Below are 13134 nucleotides of genomic sequence, written 5' to 3'. Positions count from 1 at the left end.
TTAGCTGAGGCATCTATATATGGCTACAGCTACGCAAGGGGCTGCCTGGGGTACCATGGTTACACTACTATTTTTAGCAGACTAGCTCGATGGGAGCTAGCATGAGTATGTCTTCATAAGCTGGGAATCTCACACAGCCTATGTCTCCAAACTATCATCCTGCTCATGTGTTATATCCCATCCCATTACCCTTAAGCCTGGTCTATACTATGGGGTTAGGGCAAATTTAGCTGCGTTAGGTCGATTTAAAAATGAATGCGTCCACACAACCAACCCCGTTCCGTCGACCTAAAGGGCTCTTAAAATTGACTTCTGTACTCCTCCCTGGTGAGGGGAGTAGCACTAAAATCGACTTTGCTGGGTTGAATTTGGGGTAATGAGGACGCAAATCAATGGTATTGGCCTCCAGGAGCTATCCCAGAGTGCTCCATTGTGACCTCTCTCGACAGCACTTTGGATTCCGATGCACTATCCAGGTACACAGGAAAAGCTCTGGGAACTTTTGAATTTTATTTCCTGTTTGGTCAGCATGGCGAACTCAGCAGCACAGATGACCATGCAGTCCCCCCAGAATTGTAGAGCATAGAATGTTGCTACGCTCCCCCTATCATCTTTGTCCCTGAAGTTATCGCAGATTAGAAGGCGAAAAAACGCACTTGCAATGACATGTTTTCCGAGCTCATGCAGTCCTCCTGCATTGATAGGGCACAGCTTAATGCATGGAGGCATTCAGTGGCAGAGGCCAGGAAAGGACATGATGAAGTGTCTGTTGGGGGAGCAAACGGACCTGATGATGAAGTGTCTATTGGAGCTGCAAGAAAGCCAACAAGAGCACAGACTCCCGCTGCATCCACTGTATAACTGCCTACCCTCATCCCCATGTTCCATAGCCTCCTCACCCAAATGCCCAAGAACGTGTGTGGGAGCCCTCTGGGCACCCAGCCACTCCACTGCAGAGGATGGCCAAAGCAACAGAAGGCTGTCATTCAAGCAATTTGATTTTTTGGTATAGCTACAATAAGCAGTGTGGCCTTGTCCTTCCCTCCTCCCCCACCTTGTCAATTAGCTCATTTTTTTTAATTAATAAAGAAAGAATGCATGGTTTCGAAATAATAGTTACTTTATTTTGAAGGGGGGAGGGCGGTTGGCTTACAGGGAATTAAAATCAACAAAGGGGTTGGGTTTGCATCAAGGAGAAACACAATTGTCGCATCAACGCCTGGCCAGTCATTAAACTGGTTTTCAAAGCCTCTCTGATGCACAGCGCGCCTTGCTCTTCTCTTCTAATCGCCCTGGTGTCTGGCACAAAACGATTGTCTGCCGTTGCTTTCACGGAGGGAGAGGCGGCTGACGAAATGTACCCCAAACCACCCGCGACAATGTTTTTCATCCTATCAGGCTTTGGGAGCTTAACCCAGAATCCCAATGGGCAGTGGAGACTGCGGGAACTGTGGGATAGCTACCCACAGTGCACTGCTCCATAAGTTGATGCTAGGCATGGTAGTGAGGACGCACTCCGCCGACTTAATGCGCTTAATGTGGATATACGACTGTATAAAATTGATTTCTAAAAATCAACTTCTATAAAATCGACCTAATTTCGTAGTGTAGACATACCCTTAGTCTGTCTTCCCTAGTAAGACGGTGAACTTTTTGGGACAAGATCTGTGTTTGCACGGCACCTAGCCCTTTGGGGTCCTGATCTTGGATGGTCCTACTGTGCTAACCATACCAGACCTTACCATAATAAACATAATAATGTCTATCTAGATCTACGTAACTGGCTTTCATCTCCATAGTATCTGAATGCCTATCTTGCCACATGTCAAATCTGAGACACCTGGCTGTCCATCTCACTTTGGTGATCAATATATTCACGCCTCTTTGGGCAGCGGGATCTCTGCAGAGTTCTGTGCTTGGCTAGCTCCAATGTGCCTGTTTCTCTGCCCACCTTTCTGCAGAGCCTGTCCTCTGCCTGTGTTTGTGAGTGCAGCCCTGAGAACCACAAGGTAATGGGAATGTGCAGCTCACTCTTTATTTCACGGGAGGCAGAACACATTTTTGTTTTATCTCTTTCCAGACAGTTGGCTTGGTTTAATGGACTGTCTTTCAGCCTTGTGCATAATTCTTCTCCAAATTAAATTCTCTTAGAAGCCCAACGTAATGCACACAGGGTTGTCAGCTCATTACTTTTACATCCTTTCTTGTTCTGTTTATGTGAACAGAGGTTTAATTAACTATAATCTACTGTGTAGGCAACAGGAAAAAAAACGTACCTGAAGGTATGTATTTATGTCCTGTTATATTTTGAAGCTCTTTTTTGCGGGAGGTAATTTTTTTTCTGCAGCCAGGCCAGCGTTCATGTCCAAGTGGAGCCAAGGTAGCCTCAGGTGGCTGCTTCCTTCCAAGAGTGAACTGTGGGTTAATGTGGTACAGTCTTAAGTCTGCAGTAGATCTGGGTTTAAATGTCTCCGGAGTGAAATGAGAGGGTTGGCCTCAACCTAGGCCTAGCTTGCCTCACCACACTGCCCTGAAATTTGTCATAATTGATAGTCTCTGCCTATGGGCCCTAGTTTTAGGATTGCATGCACCAAATAACAATGCTTAGTTAACAACATGATTTCGGAATAAGCCCTTTGAATGACTCATTCTTCAAACTATGCAACAAAAATGTTAGATGTCTCTCCTATATATGCTTGCAAAATCTATCGGGTCAGCCCTTAAATTGCATAAATGTTGCATTTACCCAAGACAAGTTGCATGAACAAATGGGCATATATATGTGCAAAATTGATAACTGAAGGTGTAAGTGCTCATTTATGCCAAATGCCAGTTTATATGTGTAAATGTGCGGGGGCTGCATGTGCAAATGGATGCACTCACAAGTATAGTGGGTGCAAATTTGGAGGTCACTTGGCCCTAAATGGGTTTCACTGAGTTTTTTTTAAAAGGGACAAAACTAATTGGACTGTGATTCTCTCAGATGACAGCAATCTGCTTAACGCAAGGGGAACCTGCCAAAACTTGATCTGGGCTAACATGATTAATCGATTTATAGTGGTTGCCATTTCATCTTCAGCGAGTGTCAATCAGTGCAGCGCCGGTGACCTCAAGGGATCTATTCAGTGCTGATTTATATCTGCTGGGAATGTACCCCCCCAGCTGCCTTGCACATTCTGCAGTTACTTCCTATTGCATGCTCAGGATAATAATAACTACACTCTTTCAGACAGTGCCATGTGATAACTGTGGATAAAGGTTGGCTGTCTATTGCTTACTACTAGTTTTCCATTTGGTAAATAATAGGCCAGATTCTGAGCTGCGATCTGGCTCCTTTGCACCCCCATCGCGGTGCAAAGGGGCTGGTCAACACTGGTCTCTTCCAAGTTGGGGATTCTGTGGAAGCAGAGCAGGCCCCAGCTGTCACAAACCTGATGCAGAGCCAGAAGAGTTGACTCCTTCACCATCCCCCAAGAAGTCCTCATTGTGGGCACATGGCGAAAGCCCTGCTGTGTTCTGGCCTCAGCTGCCCCCTTATCACATATCAACAGCTGGCATTTCTGAAAGTATGCCAGGCCGAGGCCAGTGTAGAACTAGTCTCAGAATTGGGGAGCGGTAAGCAGCTCCTTTGGGAATGTTCCTCTCGGCTGTGCCCTGTAGATCCCAAACACAACTGCATATGTGGTTCACTGTCCCTTGTGTCTTTTGCTATTAAATCATGATGAGCAAGAAAATAATGACAAATATTAAGTGAATTTATCCTTTCTGCTCACCAATAGCCATGAGCAGAACATGTTTTCCTTGTTTCTCAGATTTATTTAATCACCTTCCTCTAGGGTGACCAGACAGCAAGTGTGAAAAATCGGGACGGGGGTGGGGGAGGGTGGTAATAGGAGCCTATATAAGAAAAAGACCCAAAAATGGGGACTGTCCCTATAAAATAGGGACATCTGGTCACCCTACTTGTTCTCATTTTGGTGGACTGATTATGAACCTGCATTCAATATTCAAGCTCTTTTAATTATTGTGACTAGCCACATAAGTCACATGGTACCAGTTTCTGTTCCCTGATTGGGAGAGAGTGATTGTGGTGGGCATTTCCAATGCAACTGCTCACCCATGGAAGTTTTAAGTTTGCATTCGTGTTTGCACAATCCAGTTTGAATTGTGCTTTCTGTGAGTATTCATATGAGTAAAAATGATCCCTCTCCAACTCACGGGGCCCATTCCTACTCCCACTGAAGTGCAAAGCTCCACTGATGTCAGTGGGTGCACGACTGAAACCAAAAGGAGCAATACATGAGTTTGGCTGTCACCTTGTCATGCAAATTTGTTTCTGTGGCATTTCCTCTGCTCTACTATTAATCAAGGACTCTTACTTTCTCTTTAAATTTGCATCTGCAGTGAATCAAGACAGTTAGGCTTGGTTCTTCAGTCACACTCACCCATGTAAACTCTGACTTTGGTGGATTTATTCCTCGTAAGCAAGACGCAAATCAGACCCACTGTGTTTTGTGGTTAAAACACAAACACGGCAGTGTAAGGGGGTCCACTCATCACTAAGGGCACCTCCTCCTGGTGGCTCTGGGGATTAGCTCTTTCCAGGTGTTAAGCCCTTCTCTACCCATTGCCCTCTCTCACATTGCAGCCTAGGGGCTGTGGTTTCCTCTGCATGATGTGGCCTCCCAGTTAGGTCACCATGAACCTCCCCTTTTAGTATCAAAGTATTTCAAGGCAAACTGTCCCAAGCAGTCCACTCCCCCTGTAGCTGATAAGAGAACCCGAGCCTGCCCTCTGCTCTGGGACTCTCTGATCAGCATCTAAGGCCCGTTGCCTCCTGGATCTTACTATCTTTCCCCTGAGCCCTTTCTTTACCGTCAGGCTTCTCCTTCCCTGCTGGGTTTGCCAGCCTCACCACTCCCTCCTCCCAGGAGTAATTGTAGGCTCCCCAATTTCTGTGGCCTCAAAACACACCTCCCTTCTCCCACGGAGTGACGACAGCCTGCTTCCTTGCCATAGTCCTCTGATATCAGATCCCTGGATTTATAGCAGTCGCACCTGTTCGTGCACAGGTGAGCTTCCCCTAATTAAGGCTTTCCTCTCAGCCTTAATTCTCCCAGTTTACAGCCTAATAAGTTAATTGGCCCATCTGGCCTTGATTATCCCCTATGGGGCAAGTGTGGGACCAACACCCTATGACAAGCAGCCAGAAGCTGAATTCTATTTCCCACTCTGCCATAGACATCCTGTGTGACCTTGGCAAAGTCCCGTAACCTCTCCATTCTCAGTTCCTCCACCTATAACAGATTAGCAGAACACTCCCCTGCCTCACAAAAGGTTTGTGAGGTTTAATGCATTAATGCTGGTAAAGCACCTAGCACAGATTTCTTGTGGGAGTTAAGGGACCAAATTCTAATAAGGGACCTAACTTCCTGAGTAGCTTTGAAAATCCCAGTTTTAGAGATTATGAAATGGAAGTGTCTGTAGAATCAGAATCAACCTAAATGCCCTCCACAGTTAATGAGGGCAGCACAGAAAAAAATCATAGGCAATGTAAATTGCGTTTTGTGAGGGTTTTCAAGTTTCCCCTCAAGAGTCCCTATTAAAGGTTTCCCCACATCTGTGCACAGCTAGGATTTATTTTCTCAGCACTGAACGACAAGGTTTAATGCAAAATGCATCAGCCCCTGCAGGCAGAACCTGTTCCTGGCTAACCCCTAAGGGGTTAGCCGTGTTGACTCACAGTCAGATTTTCAAGGACAACATGCCTTGCCAGCAACAGACATGCCACAAGTGAAAGTGTCAGGCACTGCCTCCTCTGTATGTCTCTGCTGCATCACACAAACACAGGGGAAAACCTTCATCTGGCATTACAAATTAACTGAAGAGGAAATATTCATTTGTCCTTTGTGCCCTTTATTTCGCTATTACAATATATAAATACAGTTGTGACACTGGCAGGTCAGATGCCAGCCTTGCCCAGGCTGCAGGCATTAGCTAAGGACTGACAAACTCATAGCTGGAGCCCAGACCACTTCAACTATACGTTAGTTTTGATCAAAGCAGGTATTTGTCTTATAAAAGTGTATTTAGTGTTTAGACCAGGGGTTGGCAACCTTTCAGAAGTGGTGTGCTGAGTCTTCATTTATTCACTCTAATTTAAGGTTTTGCGTGCCACTAATACATTTTAACGTTTTTAGAAGGTCTCTTTCTATAAGCCAGGACCAGGACAGTGTGAGTGCCACTGAAAATCAGCTCACGTACTGCCTTCGGCACGCGTGCCATAGGTTGCCTACCCCTGGTTTAGACTCTATGAAATGCTTGTAAATTGCTTCCGGCATTAATCTCACTTGTAATGTCAGTATTTCATCCTATAAGAAAATATGTAAGTTTTGCTTTATAGCTTTGAAATTGATTGTTCTTGAACTTGTGAACCCAGGCATGGGAATTGCAGGGGGGCCATTTCAGATTTGGAAGGAGTGTGTGTATGTGCGTGCGTGCACGTGCACCTTTAACCATGATTCCAAGGGCTACTTAGGCACCTGAAAACTCTAGGGGATTTTTTTGTTGCAGATAATAACTTAGAAATTAGCTGATCGGAGCATTGTATCTAATTCCTATATTAAAAAAGAGGATTTAATAAATATTAAACTCACTCAGCTCTAATGCTAATATATTCTCACACCTTGTGTCAAGTCACTTAAGGAACACTGGTTAGGTTTATAATTTTAATGTATATTCTTTCTTACTAACTCTTGAATACAGCAATTGAAACAATTGTAGAAAAATCTAGATGACTTTCTGTCACTGTTTTTTGCAGTTCACCAAGCTTGGAATAGATCACTTAACTTTGGAAACATCCTACTAGGGCAAGGCCCTACCAGTTTATACTGCACCTGCCTGGGGCTCTAGAGGTGTTACCGCACTACAATAGACTAAAAACTAACCTTAAAACAGGAGTGAAACTGACACTTGCAAGTCACTTTCACAGTATCGCCAATCCCAAATGTTCAAAAATCATGAATCAGGCTCTCCAAAAATCATGAGACTGGATTTAAAATCATGATATTATGTAAAAATAACAGATTTGGGTTTCTTTATATTTGCCGTCTGCCTTTTGAGCCTTTAGGGTGTACTGGGGGCACATCGTGAAGCTTTCTCCACCACCACAAGGACTAGAAACTTCATTTTTCTTTAAGAATGAAGGCTGAAATCATTGCATATCCACTTGACTCCAGGAGGTGGGGCTTTAAGGAAAACAATTATCACAAGACTCGTGACAAAATCCTGAGAGTTGACAACACTGCTTCTGCGTCTGTTTAAAGACTAGTTACTTTCCAGAAGGCTCTTAAACACAGCATTACAATAATTGAGTTGCAGTTCTCACGGGAGAATATTTAAAACCAAAACACCAAGAAAATTCTATCTTTTAAAGATGAGAAAAAAAATGAGACTTCCGAGGTATATGAAGGCCACTGCAAGCGGAAAAGGAAAATAAACAGTCACGAGAGCTCTGGGCAGCTCTTTCCTTAGAAAGAAAGTTGGAGGGTCAAATCTTCTAGTCCTTAATCAACTAAAACGTCTATTGTCATCAGTGTCTTTGTTCTCGAATAGGCCTGAATAGAACTGAAGCCTTAAGAATTTGAGGCATAAACACATCTGATACTTATCACATTTTCTCATTCCTTCCTTTTCTCAAATTCAGAACAAAAACTGACTGAACAAAATGGTTTTCAGTAGGGCTGTCAATTAATGACAGTTAACTCACGTGATTAACTCAAAAATTAGTAATGATTTAAAAAATTAATCACAATTAATCGCACTGTTAAACAATAGAATACCAATTTAAATTTATTAAATATTTTTGGATGTTTTTCTACATTTTCAAATATGTTGATTTTTATTACAAAACAGAATACAAAGTATACAGTGCTCACTTTATATTATTTTTATTATAAATATTTGCACTGTAAAAATATGACAAACAAAAGAAATAGTATTTTTCAACTCACCACATACAAGTACTGTAGTGCAAGCTATCATGAAAGTGCAACTTACAATTTTTTTTGTTTTTGTTTGTTATATAACTGCACTCAAAAACAAAAGAATGTAAAACTTTAGAGCCTACAAGTCCACTCAGTCTTACTTCTTGTTCAGCCAATTGCTAAGACAAACAAGTTTGTTTACATTTACAGGAAATTCTGCTGCCTGCTTCTTATTTACAATGTCACCTGAAAGTGAGAACAGGTATTCACATGGCACTTTTGTAACTGACATTGCCAGGTATTTATGTGCCAGATATCTAAACATTCATATGCCCCTTCACGCTTCAGCCACTATTCCAGAGGATATGCTAACATGCTGATTATGCTTGTTAAAAAATAATGCATTAATTAAATTTGTGACTGAACTCCTTGGGGGAGAACTATATGTCTTTGGCTCTGTTTTACCCACATTCTGCCATATATTTCATGTTATAGCAGTTTTGGATGATGACCCAGCACATTTGTTTTAAGAACACTTTCACTGCAGATTTGACAAAATGCAAAGAAGATACCAATGTGAGATTTCTAAAAATAGCTACAGCACTTGACCCAAGGTTTAAGAATAAGAAATGCCTTCCAAAATCGGAGATGAAGAAAACATCCAAAAATACTTAAATAAATGGTATTCCATTATTTTTAACATGATTAATCGCGATTATTTTTTTTAATCACTTGACAGCTCTAGTTTTCAGTTAAAATGTAAAATTGCACAGCAGCCATTGCTGTACAACCCAGCATGGGACAGAACCTGCCACCACTTGGGAGTTAACTGAGCTCCTCTGTCTGACTCTCATTCTTCATCCTTCCTAACCTCTATGCTGCTTTTCATGCTGTCAGCCATGACATCTATCCTGGGACTGTTTGCTAGCAGCTCATAGAACTGACCACCTTGGTTTTGCTCCCATCTATCAGAGTCCTTCCCCCCACAGCATGGAGCAGAGGGAGAGAGGCTGGTCTGCTGGATAGGGAGCTACCCCTGAAAGACCTGGGTTTTACTCCCCCCATGGATTTCCTGTCTGACCTTAGGCCAGTGCTTTAAGGACAGAATTACAAATGTTTTTAGGCACCCAAAGATGCAGCTAGATATCTAGTGGGGTTTACAAAGCACCAAACCTTCTAAGTGCACTTGAAAATTTCAGTAGGTGCCTAAATAGATTTGAAAGTCAAGCCTTTAATCTGTGTGTGCCTCAGTGCCCCGTCTGTACAATGGGCATAACAGGAGGGGATGGGAGGAGAAATAGGTTAGAGATTGTGAGGTGCAGCTTCAGGTACTATGGTGATGGGGCCACATAAGTACCACAGGTAAAGTGGGAACTTCTCTAGACACTGCTAGCCCTTCCCTAGGTTTGACCCCTTCTTTTCACCTACACCCCCAAATCGCCCCCTTTTCTGAATGTAACCTAGGTTCAGTGCTTTGTTGTATTTTTTATGAGGCCCCTGTTCTCTCTAAAACAACCCCTCCCCCTCCTCCTCCACAGAGGAATTCCTCTTTTACAGGATAAACTTTCATATCCTTAATTTAATCACCAGCCCTTTCTTATCTTAATCACCCTGCCTCTGTTTGTAAACAAAATACTGACTCCCCGCCCCAGGGACACCTCTCCTCTGCAGAACTTACATTTCACTCTAATGCTGTGCTGTAGTTAAGAGCTCCACCCGGGAGCTTGCACATCTCCTGTATGAAACTGAGGGAGAAGACTCCTGCCCTCCCTAGTTGGTGCCCTTGGGGAATGTGTGTGTGTGTGTGCCCCCACCCCACACACACACACATCCAGAAGAACTATCCAAATCAGATGGGCCATCAAGGAACATCACAATACAAAGGATTGGTTAACGCCCTATCACACCTTGGAAATGCTACATGCAAGGAAGCTCATCCTGTGGACTTGGAAGCTGAATGAAGGAAATAAAATAAAGTTACAGGATTGCTGTTTGAACACTCATGGGGCCAGAGAAACCAAATTGAAGCCAGAGATCCCCCGGGGCAGCCTCCAGGGTCTGCCCTGAAAGACACTTTGAATTGACAGATCACTACAACTCTGTCACTCTTAGGATCTAGAACTCATTTGTGTGTATATGTTTGCTTGCTTTAACCTGTAAATAATGCTCATTTCTTTTCTTTTTCCTAGTTAATAAACCTTTAGATTGTTTATTACAGGATTGGCTACAGGCATTGTCTTTGGTATGAGATCTAGAGTACCAATTGATCTGGGGTAAGGGACTCATCTTTTGGGACTGGAAGCAACCTGAATATGGTGTGATTTTTGGCATAAGTGACCATTTATCACTAAGTTCCATTTGTCTGGGTGGCAAGATAGACCGGAGAGCCTAAGCGGACTGTCTGTGACTGCATGGTAAGACTGTTACAGTCATCCAGGAGTTCACATTTGTTACTGGCTTGGTGAAGTCGAATTATAGACCACACCACCAGTTTGGGGTGTCTTTCCTGAGGCAGCCACTCCAGACCATGTGACGACAGCTTCTGTAAGTTTGGCTGGGGCATTAATAAAGTCTTTTTCCTGATTGATTTCACTGTAGAACATTGGAAATATGGAGTCTCGTCTCATCTTGCTGGAGGACCCACTGGAAAAATGGGGTGGGAAGCTTTACTGGCCCTTGATTGAAAGAGTAGGAAGTGGGCTCTTTCACGCAGAGAGAGCTTGTCTCCCACGTGTTTGTCAGGAGTGTGAGTTAAACAAGAATCAAGAAACACTCAGAAAGCAAAGAATTTTAAAACATCTGATGAACCCCTGCTCACCCTCTCAAATGTTCAGGTTTTGGTGTCTCATCTCTAATGATGGTAATGCTGCTATCTCTTGAGCCTTCCAGGGGGTCTTCTTGCCAAAATCTTGCAAGGAAGGCTATTTTCATGAGATTTCCATCATTTGAGGGGATAAATTTTCATGAGACAAGACTGTGAGTTTTGGGTGCAACTGAACCCAAACCCCTACCTAAACATGCTTTACAAAGGAGGTCAGTATCACTTTCCCCATTTTACAGATGGGGAAACAGAGGCAGGGAGCTGATAGGCCCAAAGACACCCAGCAGGCTAAGGGCAGAGCTGGGGTTAGAACCCAGATCTCTCAAGTTCTACTCTGATGCTCTAGCCTCTATACTCCTTTAATACTGACTCCTTTAATCTGGATCTGAACACCCCGCTCCTTAACCCATCAGTAGTTATGCTAGGTACTGACATTCCATATATACCACGAGTGAATTCAGAAGGTAATTCTTGGACTGCTACTGTATGTAATGTCTCCTGGGAGAACAGCTTTGCGTGGAATGGTTCTAACAACGACGGCTTCGAATGGCTGTTCTGATCTGTAAATTGATGGCATAAATTCACGGGGGGCTCCATAGTTATTGTCTCTCTGTGGCTCCCTATAAAATATATATCCAGTCCATTTAGAAGTAACAATTTTTGTTTTTTAATTACCAGCTCTGACAATTCTCTTTGGGCCAAGGGAGTCAGACTGGGGGTCTTTCCTTTTCAGTCACAACCCCCAGAAATAAAGCTTCTGTGGGCCAGTGTATATCGCCCAGTGACTCCAAACACAACACGCTGCCATCTATGGATTTGCACAGGGTGACACTGACTGGAACACAGCAAACAAGTCTGTTGGTGCTACAAAAGCAGGAACAGAATCCCGCTGACTCTCCTCGCTGTATTGGCTCTGCAGGGCTAACAGCGGTCAAAGAAAAACAAACAGGTTTTTTGTCACCGGGGAACACAGACAGAAGCTGAATACACAGAAGGAGCCAAGCTCTCCAGTCAGAAAGTGCCAGTTTTAACACGGCCAATTCCAGAGCAGCACATTCAAATATTAAGACTGTCATGAGCTACGTATAGTGTGATGCTGTGGGGCTAGATTCTGACACCTTTACTCCACGAATAGTCCCTCTGCAGTCAGGAGTAAGGGGGTCCGATATTAAATATGAATTGTTATTGCTGGGCTAAATACTGCAGACAATACTCGGAGCACAGACTGAGCAAAGAACTGCAGGGCTTGGCTCTGTTTTATTGCCTCTGCAGCACCTTCAATATCTTGGGACTGAAGGCACAAGGCAGAGCATCTTTGACTTTGTCACCTCATGAGCCACAGTCACTGGATTTGCAAATCACCTTGTAATCTTGGACCATTTTTACTCATGCTCTACCATTCACAAAGATTAGGATCAGTATTCAGGAAGGCTGGAGGTCAGATCCTCAGAATCCTCACTGAAGTCAATGGGAATTTTGTGTCATCACCCCCTGGCAGAAGATGCTCAGAATCTTGCAGGATCGGGCCATAAATTCCAGGCCAAGGTGGATATTTTTGATCAGCAAGTTATTAAGTGTAAGGCCAAAGACTGAAAGTACTCTCACCACAACAAGGCTGGAGTTAATAAACCATAATTCAGGCACTGGAGTGTCTGACTGCAAAACCGAAACAGCATTAGGAAGTGCATTTTTTTTTCAAAATATAGTTATATATGTTAATAAAGTGAGGATGTTCGTCAGTTCTGAGCAGTAAATTATCTTGTGTTACATTCACTGCCTCTGGTTCTCATTAGTCAATCTGATCACTTGATTTCTCCTGCCCGCAGACAGCATCAGCGCAGCCTTGAATAGAATGCAGAACTATGCAATTTATGTATGTATTCCCCTTCCACACAGAGTATCAGAAAGGCTTTTGTAGAGCAAGTCAATCAAACAGAAAAAGGAAGGTTGCAAACAAAGTTTAAAGTGGGGAAGTGATTCAGGACCAGATTTTCATCCAGCCTCAATTAACCTTTTCTGAGTTTGCTCACCTACTTTTATTCTCCCCTCCCCCTTTTACAGCCATCGCTTTCTGATTCAAAGGGATCGCTACAGGGAGACACAGATGGTACCTATGGTTATACAAGCAAACAAGGTATGAAGAATACACATGGAGTTATGCAAGCTAATGATGCAGTGAGCTAGTAACACAGGCATATTAGCTGTCCAAATGGCTCTGCCACAAAATCAGGGTTGCATCCATTTTGCATGCACAGCTGCCCATAGCTGCATACTTAAATCTAGCAGCTGTGTATCAAAATGCCCAATTCACCAGCACAAATGAACCAA

The sequence above is a fragment of the Mauremys reevesii genome, linkage group 13, assembly GCF_016161935.1.
Source record: "Mauremys reevesii isolate NIE-2019 linkage group 13, ASM1616193v1, whole genome shotgun sequence".
NCBI lineage: Eukaryota > Metazoa > Chordata > Testudines > Geoemydidae > Mauremys > Mauremys reevesii.
The sequence above is the reverse complement of the archived record's forward strand: the minus strand, read 5'-3'. Positions refer to the sequence as shown.